Source organism: Lytechinus pictus, chromosome 13, assembly GCF_037042905.1.
Source record: "Lytechinus pictus isolate F3 Inbred chromosome 13, Lp3.0, whole genome shotgun sequence".
In the NCBI taxonomy this organism is placed as follows: Eukaryota; Metazoa; Echinodermata; class Echinoidea; order Temnopleuroida; family Toxopneustidae; genus Lytechinus; species Lytechinus pictus.
The window spans coordinates 22,106,821-22,119,605 of record NC_087257.1 but is presented as its reverse complement, the minus strand read 5'-3'; the positions used below and the strand labels follow the sequence as shown (position 1 = coordinate 22,119,605).

The 12,785-nt window shown below is 33.8% G+C and overlaps 15 non-coding genes across 15 annotated transcripts; 6 read left to right on the top strand and 9 right to left on the bottom strand.

Moving 5' to 3' along the window:
• Window positions 1-818: 818 nt before the first annotated feature.
• TRNAG-UCC (transfer RNA glycine (anticodon UCC)) lies at window positions 819-890 on the top strand. The gene has a single exon. It is a non-coding gene; the product is annotated as a tRNA-Gly (tRNA).
• A 1,246-nt stretch (window positions 891-2,136) lies between these two features.
• On the top strand, window positions 2,137-2,208 carry TRNAG-UCC (transfer RNA glycine (anticodon UCC)). Its single transcript has one exon. It is a non-coding gene; the product is annotated as a tRNA-Gly (tRNA).
• A 966-nt stretch (window positions 2,209-3,174) lies between these two features.
• On the bottom strand, window positions 3,175-3,248 carry TRNAN-GUU (transfer RNA asparagine (anticodon GUU)). The gene has a single exon. It is a non-coding gene; the product is annotated as a tRNA-Asn (tRNA).
• A 247-nt stretch (window positions 3,249-3,495) lies between these two features.
• Window positions 3,496-3,569, bottom strand: TRNAN-GUU (transfer RNA asparagine (anticodon GUU)). Its single transcript has one exon. It is a non-coding gene; the product is annotated as a tRNA-Asn (tRNA).
• A 1,735-nt stretch (window positions 3,570-5,304) lies between these two features.
• Window positions 5,305-5,378, bottom strand: TRNAN-GUU (transfer RNA asparagine (anticodon GUU)). The gene has a single exon. It is a non-coding gene; the product is annotated as a tRNA-Asn (tRNA).
• An 841-nt stretch (window positions 5,379-6,219) lies between these two features.
• On the bottom strand, window positions 6,220-6,293 carry TRNAN-GUU (transfer RNA asparagine (anticodon GUU)). Its single transcript has one exon. It is a non-coding gene; the product is annotated as a tRNA-Asn (tRNA).
• Window positions 6,294-6,559: 266 nt separating this feature from the next.
• TRNAN-GUU (transfer RNA asparagine (anticodon GUU)) lies at window positions 6,560-6,633 on the top strand. The gene has a single exon. It is a non-coding gene; the product is annotated as a tRNA-Asn (tRNA).
• A 343-nt stretch (window positions 6,634-6,976) lies between these two features.
• Window positions 6,977-7,050, top strand: TRNAN-GUU (transfer RNA asparagine (anticodon GUU)). The gene has a single exon. It is a non-coding gene; the product is annotated as a tRNA-Asn (tRNA).
• Window positions 7,051-7,372: 322 nt separating this feature from the next.
• TRNAN-GUU (transfer RNA asparagine (anticodon GUU)) lies at window positions 7,373-7,446 on the bottom strand. The gene has a single exon. It is a non-coding gene; the product is annotated as a tRNA-Asn (tRNA).
• A 595-nt stretch (window positions 7,447-8,041) lies between these two features.
• TRNAG-UCC (transfer RNA glycine (anticodon UCC)) lies at window positions 8,042-8,113 on the bottom strand. The gene has a single exon. It is a non-coding gene; the product is annotated as a tRNA-Gly (tRNA).
• A 774-nt stretch (window positions 8,114-8,887) lies between these two features.
• On the top strand, window positions 8,888-8,961 carry TRNAN-GUU (transfer RNA asparagine (anticodon GUU)). The gene has a single exon. It is a non-coding gene; the product is annotated as a tRNA-Asn (tRNA).
• A 673-nt stretch (window positions 8,962-9,634) lies between these two features.
• Window positions 9,635-9,708, bottom strand: TRNAN-GUU (transfer RNA asparagine (anticodon GUU)). The gene has a single exon. It is a non-coding gene; the product is annotated as a tRNA-Asn (tRNA).
• Window positions 9,709-10,378: 670 nt separating this feature from the next.
• TRNAG-UCC (transfer RNA glycine (anticodon UCC)) lies at window positions 10,379-10,450 on the bottom strand. Its single transcript has one exon. It is a non-coding gene; the product is annotated as a tRNA-Gly (tRNA).
• Window positions 10,451-11,850: 1,400 nt separating this feature from the next.
• Window positions 11,851-11,924, top strand: TRNAN-GUU (transfer RNA asparagine (anticodon GUU)). Its single transcript has one exon. It is a non-coding gene; the product is annotated as a tRNA-Asn (tRNA).
• Window positions 11,925-12,072: 148 nt separating this feature from the next.
• Window positions 12,073-12,144, bottom strand: TRNAG-UCC (transfer RNA glycine (anticodon UCC)). The gene has a single exon. It is a non-coding gene; the product is annotated as a tRNA-Gly (tRNA).
• Between the last annotated feature and the right edge of the window lie 641 nt (window positions 12,145-12,785).

Here is a 12,785-nt window from a genome sequence, read left to right as displayed (position 1 = left end):
TATTGTGTCCCCCCTACTATTTTGAGTAGGGGGGACACGTCCCCCTGTCCCCCCTGGGATTTCCGCCCATGCAAGTACATCGAAAGTTTGAAAAAATCGAAATAAACGGCCCTTCAGAACAAAAAGAACGACAAACATATTTCGTGTATAAAACTTTATCACTGGATATATAAATGGATGTCTGTCAAAAATGGGGTATTATGTTTTAGTTGTATTGTACACTGGCAATTCGCTAGTATATGCACATGGATGTTAGAAAAAAGGCTTCTCCCTTTTGTTAGAATACTGATAAGTTTAAATACCAACATTTTGTATTATCGGATGTTCGGAACAGTGGTGCTAGTAAATTATTATAATTTTGAGATTATATCAATCAGAAGAATTTTATCATAATTCAAAGATATGTGATTATCATTAAGGATTCCCAGATGAAATGAATGAAAAATGAATGAATAATTCTCATAATATTTGTCTAAAAACCATTCTAAAATTGTATACGGATGTCATTAATATTCCTTTGCAGTCTTTTGTGCTTTTCCGAGACGAATTTAACTTTTTATCGAAACTTGCTTTTACTTAAATAACCTATTGTTGTTGTTGAACATTTCATTTTCATTCCAGCTATTTTGGTGGACCTTAGTTTAATTTGTATTCGTATTTTGATTTCTTATATTCATGACGCAATTGATTCCGAGCTTTCCATTTCCATGGACTTTGAACTTCTACAATCTGGAACTAATCCGCGCATAAGTAGGAAACGACAACTCGACTCGAATAACCTTCATGAGCTGACAAGAAAAGTCGAGTAAATATGTAAAGCGTTGGTGGTATAGTGGTTAGCATAGTTGCCTTCCAAGCAATTGACCCGGGTTCGATTCCCGGCCAACGCAATACTTTTTTTCCTCTGTTCCTTATACTGGAGCACTATATCAGCTCACTCAAACTTCTGATACTGTTCAGTTGCATCCATTCAAACGTTCCCCTTTGACTTCATTTATGGACTGTTTTAAAACATCAAACATAAACACGATAAAGTGACAATCATTTTCCCCTTTCTTGACTTGTTTTAATCCTTTTTCTATTGAACATTTGATATTATTTGATCTATTTTATTTCACCACGGGAAAATAGCCCTCCATCGGCTTATGACTATTTTTCAAACAGACAGTGCATATAAATATACAAAAGCAATTCTGTATATTAAATGTAAGAATAATGTTATATCATTCACATACAATTATTTTAATCAGTTTTAATCTTTATTACTTACAGCATGTCAGATGGGCTTCCAAACATGTCAACAATGTTATTTGTATATGGAAATGGAATTCAAAGTGTTGAAATGATATATGTATTTTTACGAAAAATAATTGATATAGAGTAGTGGTATGTGGTTGACACCATATTTGCTTTAATAGAAAGACCCAAGTCCCAGTCAACTCACCTGTTCTTGCTACTCAGCGAGCTGTGACGATGTAAAGTTTTTACTTGAAAAAAATTTGAGATAATATTACATCGAAGCTTCTGTGGCGCAATCGGTTAGCGCGTTTGGCTGTTAACGGAAAGGTTGGTGGTTCAAGCCCACCCAGATGAAATTATTTGGCGGTAAAATTCATCACGTATAGTGTCTTTCGTTTTCTTTTTCCCCAAAATAGTTTATAGGGAATGCAGAGTTGAACATAATCATCCTAATATTTTGATGATTTATGTATGCTTTCGGTGGCAAATCGAATTTCACTTTCCTTATTTCATAAAATAATATTATCATTACTTTAAAGAAAAAAAAATGCTATTTTGTCTTTTTGTATTTGTCAACAGACTGCACGACATGTCATTTATTCAACTTAAAGAAAGAACAGAAGTGGAAATTGTTTGAATGAAGTTAAATGAAATAAGCCATCGTGCAATTCATCCCCCCCCCCAAAAAAAAAAAAAAAAAAAAAAAAAATCCTTTTTTTTTTTTTTTGGGGGGGGGTTGCTTCTTCATTTCATGACTTGATTGATCCCGAGGTTTTAATTTCCAGGGGCGCTACACTTCTACCATCTGGAACTAATCCACCAAAGTTTATGGTTACCAAGGAAACGACAAATTCGACTCTGATAAAGTTCATGAACTATATTAGTGAGCCGTGCGAAGCGTTGGTGGTATAGTGGTTAGCATAGTTGCCTTCCAAGCAATTGACCCGGGTTCGATTCCCGGCCAACGCATTATTTTCCACCTTCTGTTCCTTATACTAGAGCAAAATATGTTCGCACAAACTACTGATATACTGTTCAGTTGCATCCATTCATCCCCTTTTAAATTAATTTAAGGACTGATTTAAAACACGATACATAAAGCGACAAACATTTCCCTCCCCCTTTTCTTTTGAACATTTGATATGATTTGATCTATTTTATAAAAAACTATAAAATAACAATCAATCAACTAATGACTATCTTTCAAAGTGGCCGTGTATATAAATACATAAAAATAATGTTTTATGTCAAATGTAAGAATAATGTTATTTCATTCACATACAATCATTTTAATCGGTTTTAATATTTATTACTTGCAGCATGTATATAAGAGGGCTTCCAAACATATCAAAAAGATTATTTAATATGGAAATGGGATTCCAACATGTTGAAATAATAATATTTTTTAAAGAAAGTCCCAGTTAACTAACTCACTTGTTTTTACTACTCAGCGAGCTGTGACAATTTGAAGTTGGCATTTTACTTGAAAGAATTTTTCAGATATAATTGCATCAAAGGTTCTGTTGCGCAATCGGTTAGCGCGTTCGGCTGTTAACCGAAAGGTTGGTGGTTCAAGCCCACCCAGGAGCGATATAAACTTTTTAGGCGGTAAATTCATCACGTATAGTGTCTTTTTTTCTTTTCCCCAAAATAGTTTTATAGAGAACGCATAGTTGAACTAATCATCATACTACTTGGATAATTGATGTATGTTTTGGGATGGCAAAACACTTTCTTATAAAATTAATTCATAAAACAACATTATTACTACTTTTAAGGGAAAAAATGCTATTCTACCTTTGTGTATTTGTCAACAGACTGTGCGACATGTCATTTATTTAACTTAAAGAAAGAAGTGGAAAAGAAAGTGAAAAATTGTTTGAATGAAGTTTAATGAAATAAACCGTCTTGCAATTCATCACAACAAAAAATAATCATTCCTGGGTGGGCTTGAACCACCAACCTTTCGGTTAACAGCCGAACGCGCTAACCGATTGCGCCACAGAAGCTTTGACGTTAGCATTAGTCTGGCAAGTCACTAGAAAACAGTTCACTTTCATTTCAGAAAAACACATTTGTTTAAAAAGAATGTAGACTTGAATCGTAATAGAATATTTCGTTAGTATAGGAGTATACAAAAACAATTGATTTTCATATAATTTGAAGGAAAAAATACACATCTACATTACAGGTCAAAAGGAATTAAAAAAACAATTATTCTTGTTAGCGAAACATGTCGATTCAGACAAAAAATCTCGCTCCTGGGTGGGCTCGAACCACCAACCTTTCGGTTAACAGCCGAACGCGCTAGCCGATTGCGCCACAGAAGCTACGATGTAGCGGTGTCTTTAATTTATGTTAATTTATTTAATGACTAACATTGTAAACGTCTACAAAAGCTGCTAGAAATAGTTGGTTCTTCTCTGCACCGTTTACTCGACGAACTTAGAATCCACAAATAATATTACGCTCTAAATTGCAAGGATTTAAAATCAATTCATACAGGTGGACTGTTTTAGGGACAAATCGAACTTCGGATTTTGTTTTAATCCTAAACAAATATTTTTAAAGCTCAAGGGATTTGAATTTGAGTTTAAAAGTGAATGTTTAGGATAAAAACTAAATTCCAAATTCGATTGGATCGGGTAGCTTTTGGTACCCCTCCGTATATAGCAACATGGCAAAAACGCCGACGTGGCTAAAGCGACTCCTCCTTGTGAACCTGCCAGTTCCCTGATTATACTACAGTCGAATATTGACAGCATGAAACTTCTATCTCCAAGCTGACAGGAAAATCTCGCGAAATGTCACTGTCACGTTACAAGTACATCGAAAGTTTGAAAAACAAATATCGAAATAAAAGGCCCTTCAGCCTTCAGAACACAAAAAAAACGACAAACATATTTAGTGTAAAAACTTTATCAATGAATAGATGAATGGAAGTCTGCCAAAATGAGGCATTATGTCTTAGTTGTATTGTACACTTGCTAACAATTCGCTAGTATATGCACATGGATGTTAAAAAAGACTCCCCTCTTTTGTTAAAATGTTGATAAGTTTTGTATATCGCTTTTTGTCAATTGAGAATAAATAGCAACATTTCAGAATAAATACAAAAATTTTGTATTATCGGAACAGTGGTGCTAGCAAATTATTATAATTTTGAGATAGTATATCAATCAGAAATTTTTTATTATAATTCAAACATATATGATTATCATTAAGGATTCTCCTAATATTTGTCTCAAAATCGTTAATGTATAGGAATGTAATTACTATTCCTTTGCAGTCTTTGTGATTTTACGTGACGAATTGAAAATTTTCTCGAAATTTTCTTTTAATAAAATAACTTATTGCTGTTGAATATTTGATTTAATTTTCATCGCAGCTATTTTGGTGGACCTTAGTTTCATTTGTATTTGTATTTTGCTTTCTTCTTATCATGACGCAATTTGATTCCGAGCTTTCCATTTCCCAGGACTTTGAACTTCTATACAATCTGAAACTAATTCGCACATAAGTTTCTTGTTACTGAGGAAACGACAGCTCGACTCGAATAATCTTCATGAGCTGACAAGAAAAATCGAGTAAAGCGGTGGTGGTATAGTGGTTAGCATTGTTGACCCGGGTTCGATTCCCGGCCAACGCATTTTATTTTTTCCAAAATATACTCACGCAAACTTCTGACACTGTTCGGGTGCTACCTTCACGTGAAGTCAAAATAAAACAAAATAATTATGCTGGTTTAGCTGGTTGATATTTATAAATGACCCTGGTTATTTTTTATGTGTATTGTCGCATTCCAATTATTATTTGCTTTTGACATATTATGTAGTTTATTGATTTTTTTTTGCCTCTCTCATCTTTATTCCTGCCATTATTACTATCTGTCATTTTTATCTACACATAAGAATGCATAAAGTTCGTAATCATTCACAATATGAAATTTCTTATAATTTTAAGAAAAAAATATATTTATGATCACGATAATACAGATTAGAATGTAGGTTTATATAGCTTTTTCTGAACAAAATAATATAGATTTGCAGCAAAATATCTACTTGTCGCTCCTGGGTGGGCTTGAACCACCAACCTTTCGGTTAACAGCCGAACGCGCTAACCGATTGCGCCACAGAAGCTCCGATGAAATTATTCGTTTTTAAAACATTATCAAGAATTCCAAAGTTACGTAATCATCGTTATTTCCATTTAATAACTCCTAAAAACAATAAATCCCTCCTTTTGATTAAAGAAAATGTTGAGACTAATGACAGCTATTGATAGGCGCGGTTATGGGGAAGAGACAAAAGACCGCGTTACGTAATAGACCTCACTGATTGGTCAATTTTAATTGTCTCTGATCATGCCGCTCCCACTGGAGAAACTTTCGTCCAATCAAGACTCAAGAAGGTTTCGTGACTATATTACTGAGCGTCAAGATTGTTTGAGTTTGTTTGCTTTATCTTTTTTTAAATACTTTTTATTTAAATCAATTTGATATCTTGGTGAACTTGACCTTTGAATATCATGAATTTTAATTGTTCTCCTATAAGCACTTTTTTTTTTCAATCGGGACAATAATGTTCTACTCTACAGTCATGCCGTTCCTTATAGTATAGTATTTTTTGCTTAATATATATGTAGCAATTACAACCCTTAGCAACTTTCGAATTTTCTAACCTTTTTTTTTTTTTTTTTTTGGGGGGGGGGGGCTGTTTTGAAATATAATTTTTACACGCAATTGTCCTTTTTTTTAGCCCCCCTCTACCAAATAGGGCCTCTAGATATCTTTAATACTTAGTATTAAATATTAAATTTTTACTTGGGTTTGCTTTCTTTGTACACAGAATTGCTTTATTGATCTCGTGAAAGTTAAATTTTTATTTGTTTTGTCCAAGTTGTATCTACTTTTGTGGTCTGGATAAACTGTGTGGTCAAAAAGAATGGAGAGATCTTTCAACTAGAAAAAAATATTTACATCGCTCCTGGGTGGGCTTGAACCACCAACCTTTCGGTTAACAGCCGAACGCGCTAACCGATTGCGCCACAGAAGCTTTGATGCAATTAAGCAGAACTTAGGGAATCTGTCTTACACGGACAAATTGTAGTTATATTATTCCCCTTTAATTGTAGACTGTATTTATTCGTAATAGACGTTTATCGACGATAATTCTCGCAGTAATAACAAATCATTGATGATTTACAACAAAATGGTTCCAATACCGTTTTCCGTTTAAGTAAAAAAAAAAGAATGTAGTTCATGGTGTTGTTTGGTCATTATCAAATACACTTAAAAAATTAAATACGTCATTACATCGTAGCTTCTGTGGCGCAATCGGCTAGCGCGTTCGGCTGTTAACCGAAAGGTTGGTGGTTCGTGCCCACCCAGGAGCGATATATTTTTTTTTTGTCTGAATCTACATGTTTCGCCTACAATAATTATTTTTGTAATTCCTTCTGACCTGTAATATAGATGTGTATGTTTTTTTTTCTGGAATGAAACTTGAATGTTTTCTAGTGACTAGCCAGACCAATACAGTGTCAGTATTAGAATAAAATGATATGAAACACCCTCTCTATCCTTTGTTACATACTATTTTGTCTTTCAAACTATAAGGAAATCCATTTTGAATATTCCTACTGGGGGAAATATTCTTTACTAACTTCTCAAAATTTATACATTTGTTTCAGACAAAGATATTCTATTAAGAGACTTGCTAGATGAATATAGTTCAAAGCTTCTGTGGCGTAATTGGTTAGCGCGTTCGGCTGTTAACCGAAAGGTTGGTGGTTCAAGCTCACCCAGGAGCGAGAATTTTTTGTTGTTGTGATGAATTGCACAATGGTTTACTTCATTAAACTTCATTCAAACATTTTTCCACTTCTGTTCTTTAAATAAATGACATGTCGTGAGATCCGTTGACAAATAGAAAATATAGAATAGCATTTCGTTCTATAAAGTAATGATAATATTTTTTTATGAAATAAAGAAAGTGAGATGCGATTTGCCACCAAAAAACATATATCAATTATCCAAGTATTATCATGATGATGTTAAACTCTGCGTTCTCTAAACTATTAAGGGGGGAAGACACTATACGTGATGAATGTTACCGCCAAAATAATTTTATCTCACTCCTGGGTGGGCTTGAACCACCAACCTTTCGGTTAACAGCCGAACGCGCTAACCGATTGCGCCACAGAAGCTTCAATGCTTTTTTTATCTGACAAATTATTTCAAGCAAAATGCCAGCTGCACATCGTCACAGCTCGCTGAGTAGAAAGAACAAGTGAGTTGACTGGGACTTGGGTCTTTCTATTAAAAGCAAATATGATATCTACCACAAACCACGACCCTACATCAATTATTTTTCGTAAAAATAATTATTTCAACAATTGGAATCCCATTTCCATATATAACTAATCTTGCTGATATGTTTGGAAGCCATTTGACATGCTGCAAGTAATAAATATTAAAACTGATTAAAATAATTGTATGTGAATGATATAATTATTCTTACATTTAATATTCATAATTGCTTTTATATATCTATATGCATGGTAGCCCGATGGAGGGCTATTTTACCGTGGTGAAATATGATAGATCAAATCATATCAAAACAATGTTCAATAGAAAAGGAATAAGACAAGTTCAGAAAAGGGGGAAATGTTTGTTGCTTTATGTTTGATGTTTTAAATCTGTCCATAAATAAAGTCAAAGGGGTTTGAATGGATTCAACTGAACAGTATCAGAAGTTTGTGTGAGCATATTTTGCTCTAGTATAAGGTACAGAAAAAAAATTGCGTTGGCCGGGAATCGAACCCGGGTCAATTGCTTGGAAGGCAACTATGCTAACCACTATACCACCAACGCTTTACCTGCTTACTAGAGTTTTCGTGTCAGCTCATGAAGATTATTTGAGTCGAGCTGTCGTTCCCTCAATAACAAGAAACTTATGTGCGGATTAGTTCCAGATTGTATAGAAGTTCAAAGTCCCTGGAAATGGAAAGCTCGGAATCAAATTGCGTCATGATAAAGAAGAAAGCAAAAAACAAATACAAATGAACCTAAGGTCCACCAAAATAGCAGCAATGAAAATTAAATAAAATATTCAACAGCAATAATTCATTTATGTAAAAGAAAATTTCGAGAAAATTTTCAATTCGTCTCGTAAAATCACAAAAGACTGCAAAGAAATATTAATAACATTCTTATACAATAACGATTTTGAGACAAATATTAGGAGAATCCTTAATGATAATCATATGTGTTTGAATTATAATAAAATTCTTCTGATTGATATAATCTCAAAATTATGATAATTTGCTAGCAGCACTGTTCCGATAATACAAAATTTTGGTATTTATTCTCAATTGACAAGAAGCGATAAACAAAACTTTTCAATATTCTAACAAGAGGGGGAAGGCTATGCACGAAATATGTTTGTCGTTCTTTCTTGTTCTGAATTACCTTTTATTTCGATATTTTTTTTCAAACTTCCGACGTACTTGTTACGTGAGATTACTTATAAGTTCGTCGAGTAAACGGTACATGGAAGAACCAACCATTTCGACCAGCTTTTGTAGACGTTTGCAATGTCTATCATTAAATAAAATTAACATAGATTAAGTGCACTTCCACATCGTAGCTTCTGTGGCGCAATCGGCTAGCGCGTTCGGCTGTTAACCGAAAGGTTGGTGGTTCGAGCCCACCCAGGAGCGAGATATATTTTTTTGTCTGAATCGACATGTTTCGCTTACAAGAATAATTCTTTTTTATTTAATCCCCTCAGGCCTGTAATACAGATGTGTAATTTTCCTTCAAATTATATGAAAACAAAATGTACAATTTCCTACAAAAGATATACGGTATATTGTTACAATTCAAGTCTACATTCTTTTTAAACAAATGTGTGTGTGTGGGGGGTTCTGGAATGAAACGTAAATGTAGATAAGACCAATGCTTACGTCAAAGCTTCTGTGGCGCAATCGGCTAGCGTGTTCGGCTGTTAACCGAAAGGTTGGTGGTTCAAGCCCACACAGAAGCGAGATTTTTTGTTGTTGTGATGAATTGCACGATGGTTTATTTCATTTAACTTCATTTAACTTCATTCAAACTTCTGTTCTTTCTTTAAGTTAAATAAATGACATCTCGTGCAGTCTATTGACAAATACAAAAAGACAGAATAGCATATATTTTTTTCTTTAAAGTAATGATAGTATTATTTTATGAAATAAGGAAAGTGAAATGCTATTTGCCACCAAAAACATACATAAACTATCCAAATATTAATATGATTATGTTCAACTCTGCATTCCCTATAAACTATTTTGGGGAAAAAGAAAACGAAAGACACTATACGTGATGAGTTTTACCACCAAAATAATTTCATCTTGCTCCTGGGTGGGCTTGAACCATCAACCTTTCGGTTAACAGCCGAACGCGCTAACCGATTGCGCCACAGAAGCTTCGATGCAATATTATCTTCTTTTTTTTTCAAGTAAAAACTTTACAAACAAGCATGTAAAGTTTTTACTTGAGAAAAAATTGAGATCGTCACAGCTCGCTGAGTAGCAAGAACAAGTGGGTTCACTGGGACTTGGGTCTTTCTATTAAAGCAAATATGGTATCAACCACATACCACTACTCTATATCAATTATTTTTCGTAAATATATATATATATCATTTCAACACTTTGAATCCCATTTCCATATACAAATAACATTGTTGACATGTTTGGAAGCCCATCTGACATGCTGTAAGTAATAAAGATTAAAACTGATTAAAATAATTGTATGTGAATGATATAACGTTATTCTTACATTTAATATACAGAATTGCTTTTATATAATTATATGCACTGTCTGTTTGAAAAATAGTCATATGCCGATGGAGGGCTATTTTACCTTGGTGAAATAAATAGATCAAATCATACCAAATGTTCAATAGAAAAAGGATTAAAACAAGTCAAAAAAAGGGGAAAATGATTGTCGCTTTATCGTGCTTATGTTTGATGTTTTAAAACAGTCCATAAATGAAGTCAAAGGGGATCGTTTGAATGGATGCAACTGAACAGTATCAGAAGTTTGAGTGAGCTGATATAGTGCTCTAGTGTAAGGAACAGATGGAAAAAATATTGCGTTGGCCGGGAATCGAACCCGGGTCAATTGCTTGGAAGGCAACTATGCTAACCACTATACCACCAACGCTTTGCTCGATTGTCTTGTTAGTTAATGAAGATTATTCGAGTCGAGTGGTCGTTTCCTCAGTAACTAGATACTTATGTGCGGATTAGTTCCAGATTGAAGAAGTTAAAAGGCCCTGGAAATGGATAGCTAGGAATCAATCGCGTCATTAAAAGAAGAAATCAAAATACGAATACAAACTAAACTAAGGTCCACCAAAATAGCAGGAATGAAAATAAAATAAAATATTCAAGAACAACAATATGTTAATTTAGTAAGAGCAAGTTTTGATAAAAATGTAAATTTGTATCGGAAAAGCACAAAATACTGCAAAGGAATATTAATGAAATTCGTATAGAATTTCTTAATGGTTTCGAGGCAAATATTAAAAAAGAATAGCAGAATCCTTATTGATGATTATTATTAGTATTTATACAGCATTTTAAAATACATGAATTATAGTACAATACAAATTACATTAACAATATGATATACGTGACATAATACAAAGGACCTGGAATCGGGCCTGGAATAGAGATGAAGGGACTGCCTGTGTTTGGAAAAGGTTAACTTAATTACCATGACCCACAGGTATTCCTTCCCACACCCCTTTACCTCCATCCAGGTCAGTATAAGACAATCATATATCTTTGAATTATAATAAAGTTTTGCTGATTGATATAATCTCAAAATTATAATAATTTGCTAGCACCACTGTTCCGATAATACAAAATGTTGGTATTCATTCTCAATTGACAATAAGCGATAAACAAAACTTATCAACATTTTAACAAAAGGGGGAAGTCTTTTTAACATCCATGTGCATATACTAGCGATTTGTTAGCAAGTGTACAATAAGAACATAATGCCTCATTTTGGCCGATATATCCATTTATCTACTCATTAATAAAGTTTTATACACGAAATAATGTTTGTCGTTCTTTTTGTTCCGAATGGCCTTTCATTTCGATATTTGTTTGTCAAACTTTCGATGTACCTGTTACGTGATAGTGACATTTCGCGATATTTTCCTGTCAGTTTGGAGATAGAAGTTTCATGCTGTCAATACTCGACCGTAGTATAATCAGGGAAGTGGCAGGTTCACAAGGAAGAGTCGGTTCAGCCACGTCGGTGTTTTTGCCAGGTAGCTATACACAGAGGGGTACCGGAAGCTACCCGATCCAATCTAATTTAGGATTTAGTTTAAATCCTAAACGTTAATTTCGACTTGTCCCTAAATACAGTCCACCTGTATGCATGGTATGGATTGATTATAAATCCTTGCAATTTAGGGTGTAATATTCTAAGTTCGTCGTGTAAACGGTGCAGAGAAGAACCAACATTTTCGAGCAGTTTTTGATAGACGTTTGCAATGTTTATCATTAAGTAAATTAACAGAAAATTGAATTCACCACCTCATCGGAGCTTCTGTGGCGCAATCGGCTAGCGCGTTCGGCTGTTAACCGAAAGGTTGGTGGTTCGAGCCCACCCAGGAGCGAGATTATTTTTTTTTGGTCTGAATCGACATGTTTTGCTTTAAAAAAATGTTTTTAATCAGTCAATAAATCAAGTCAAAGGTGATCATTTGAATGGATACACTCGAACAGTATCAGAAGTTTGTGGAAGTATATTTTGGAAAAAAATAATGCGTTGGCCGGGAATCGAACCCGGGTCAATTGCTTGGAAGGCAACTATGCTAACCACTATACCACCAACGCTTTACTCTAGTTTTCTTGTCAGTTCATGGATATTATTCGAGTCGAGCTGTCGTTTCCTCAGGAACAAGAAACTTATGTGCGGATTAGTTCCAGATTGTATAGAAAGAAGTTCAAAGTCCCTGGAAGTGGAAAGATCGGAATCAAATTGCGTCATGATAAGAAGAAAGCAAAAAACAAATACAAATGAACCTAAGGTCCAACAAAATAGCAGCAATGAAAATTAAATCAAATATTCAACAGCATTAAGTTATTCAATTAAAAAAAAAATCGAGAAAATTTTCAATTCGTCTCGTAAAATCACAAAAGACTGCAAAGGAATATTAATTACATTCGTATACAATAACGGTTTTGAGACAAATATTAAGAGAATCCTTAATGATAATCATATATGTTTGAATTATAATAAAATTCTTCTGATTGATATAATCTCAAAATTATAATAATTTGCTAGCACCACTGTTCCGATAATACAAAATTATGGTATTTATTCTCAATTGACAAGAAGCGATATACAATATTCTAACAAAAGGAGGAATGCTATACACGAAATATGTTTGTCGTTCTTTTTTGTTCTGAATGACCTTTTATTTCGATATTTTTTCAAACTTCCGACGTACTTGTTACGTGAGATTACTTATCAG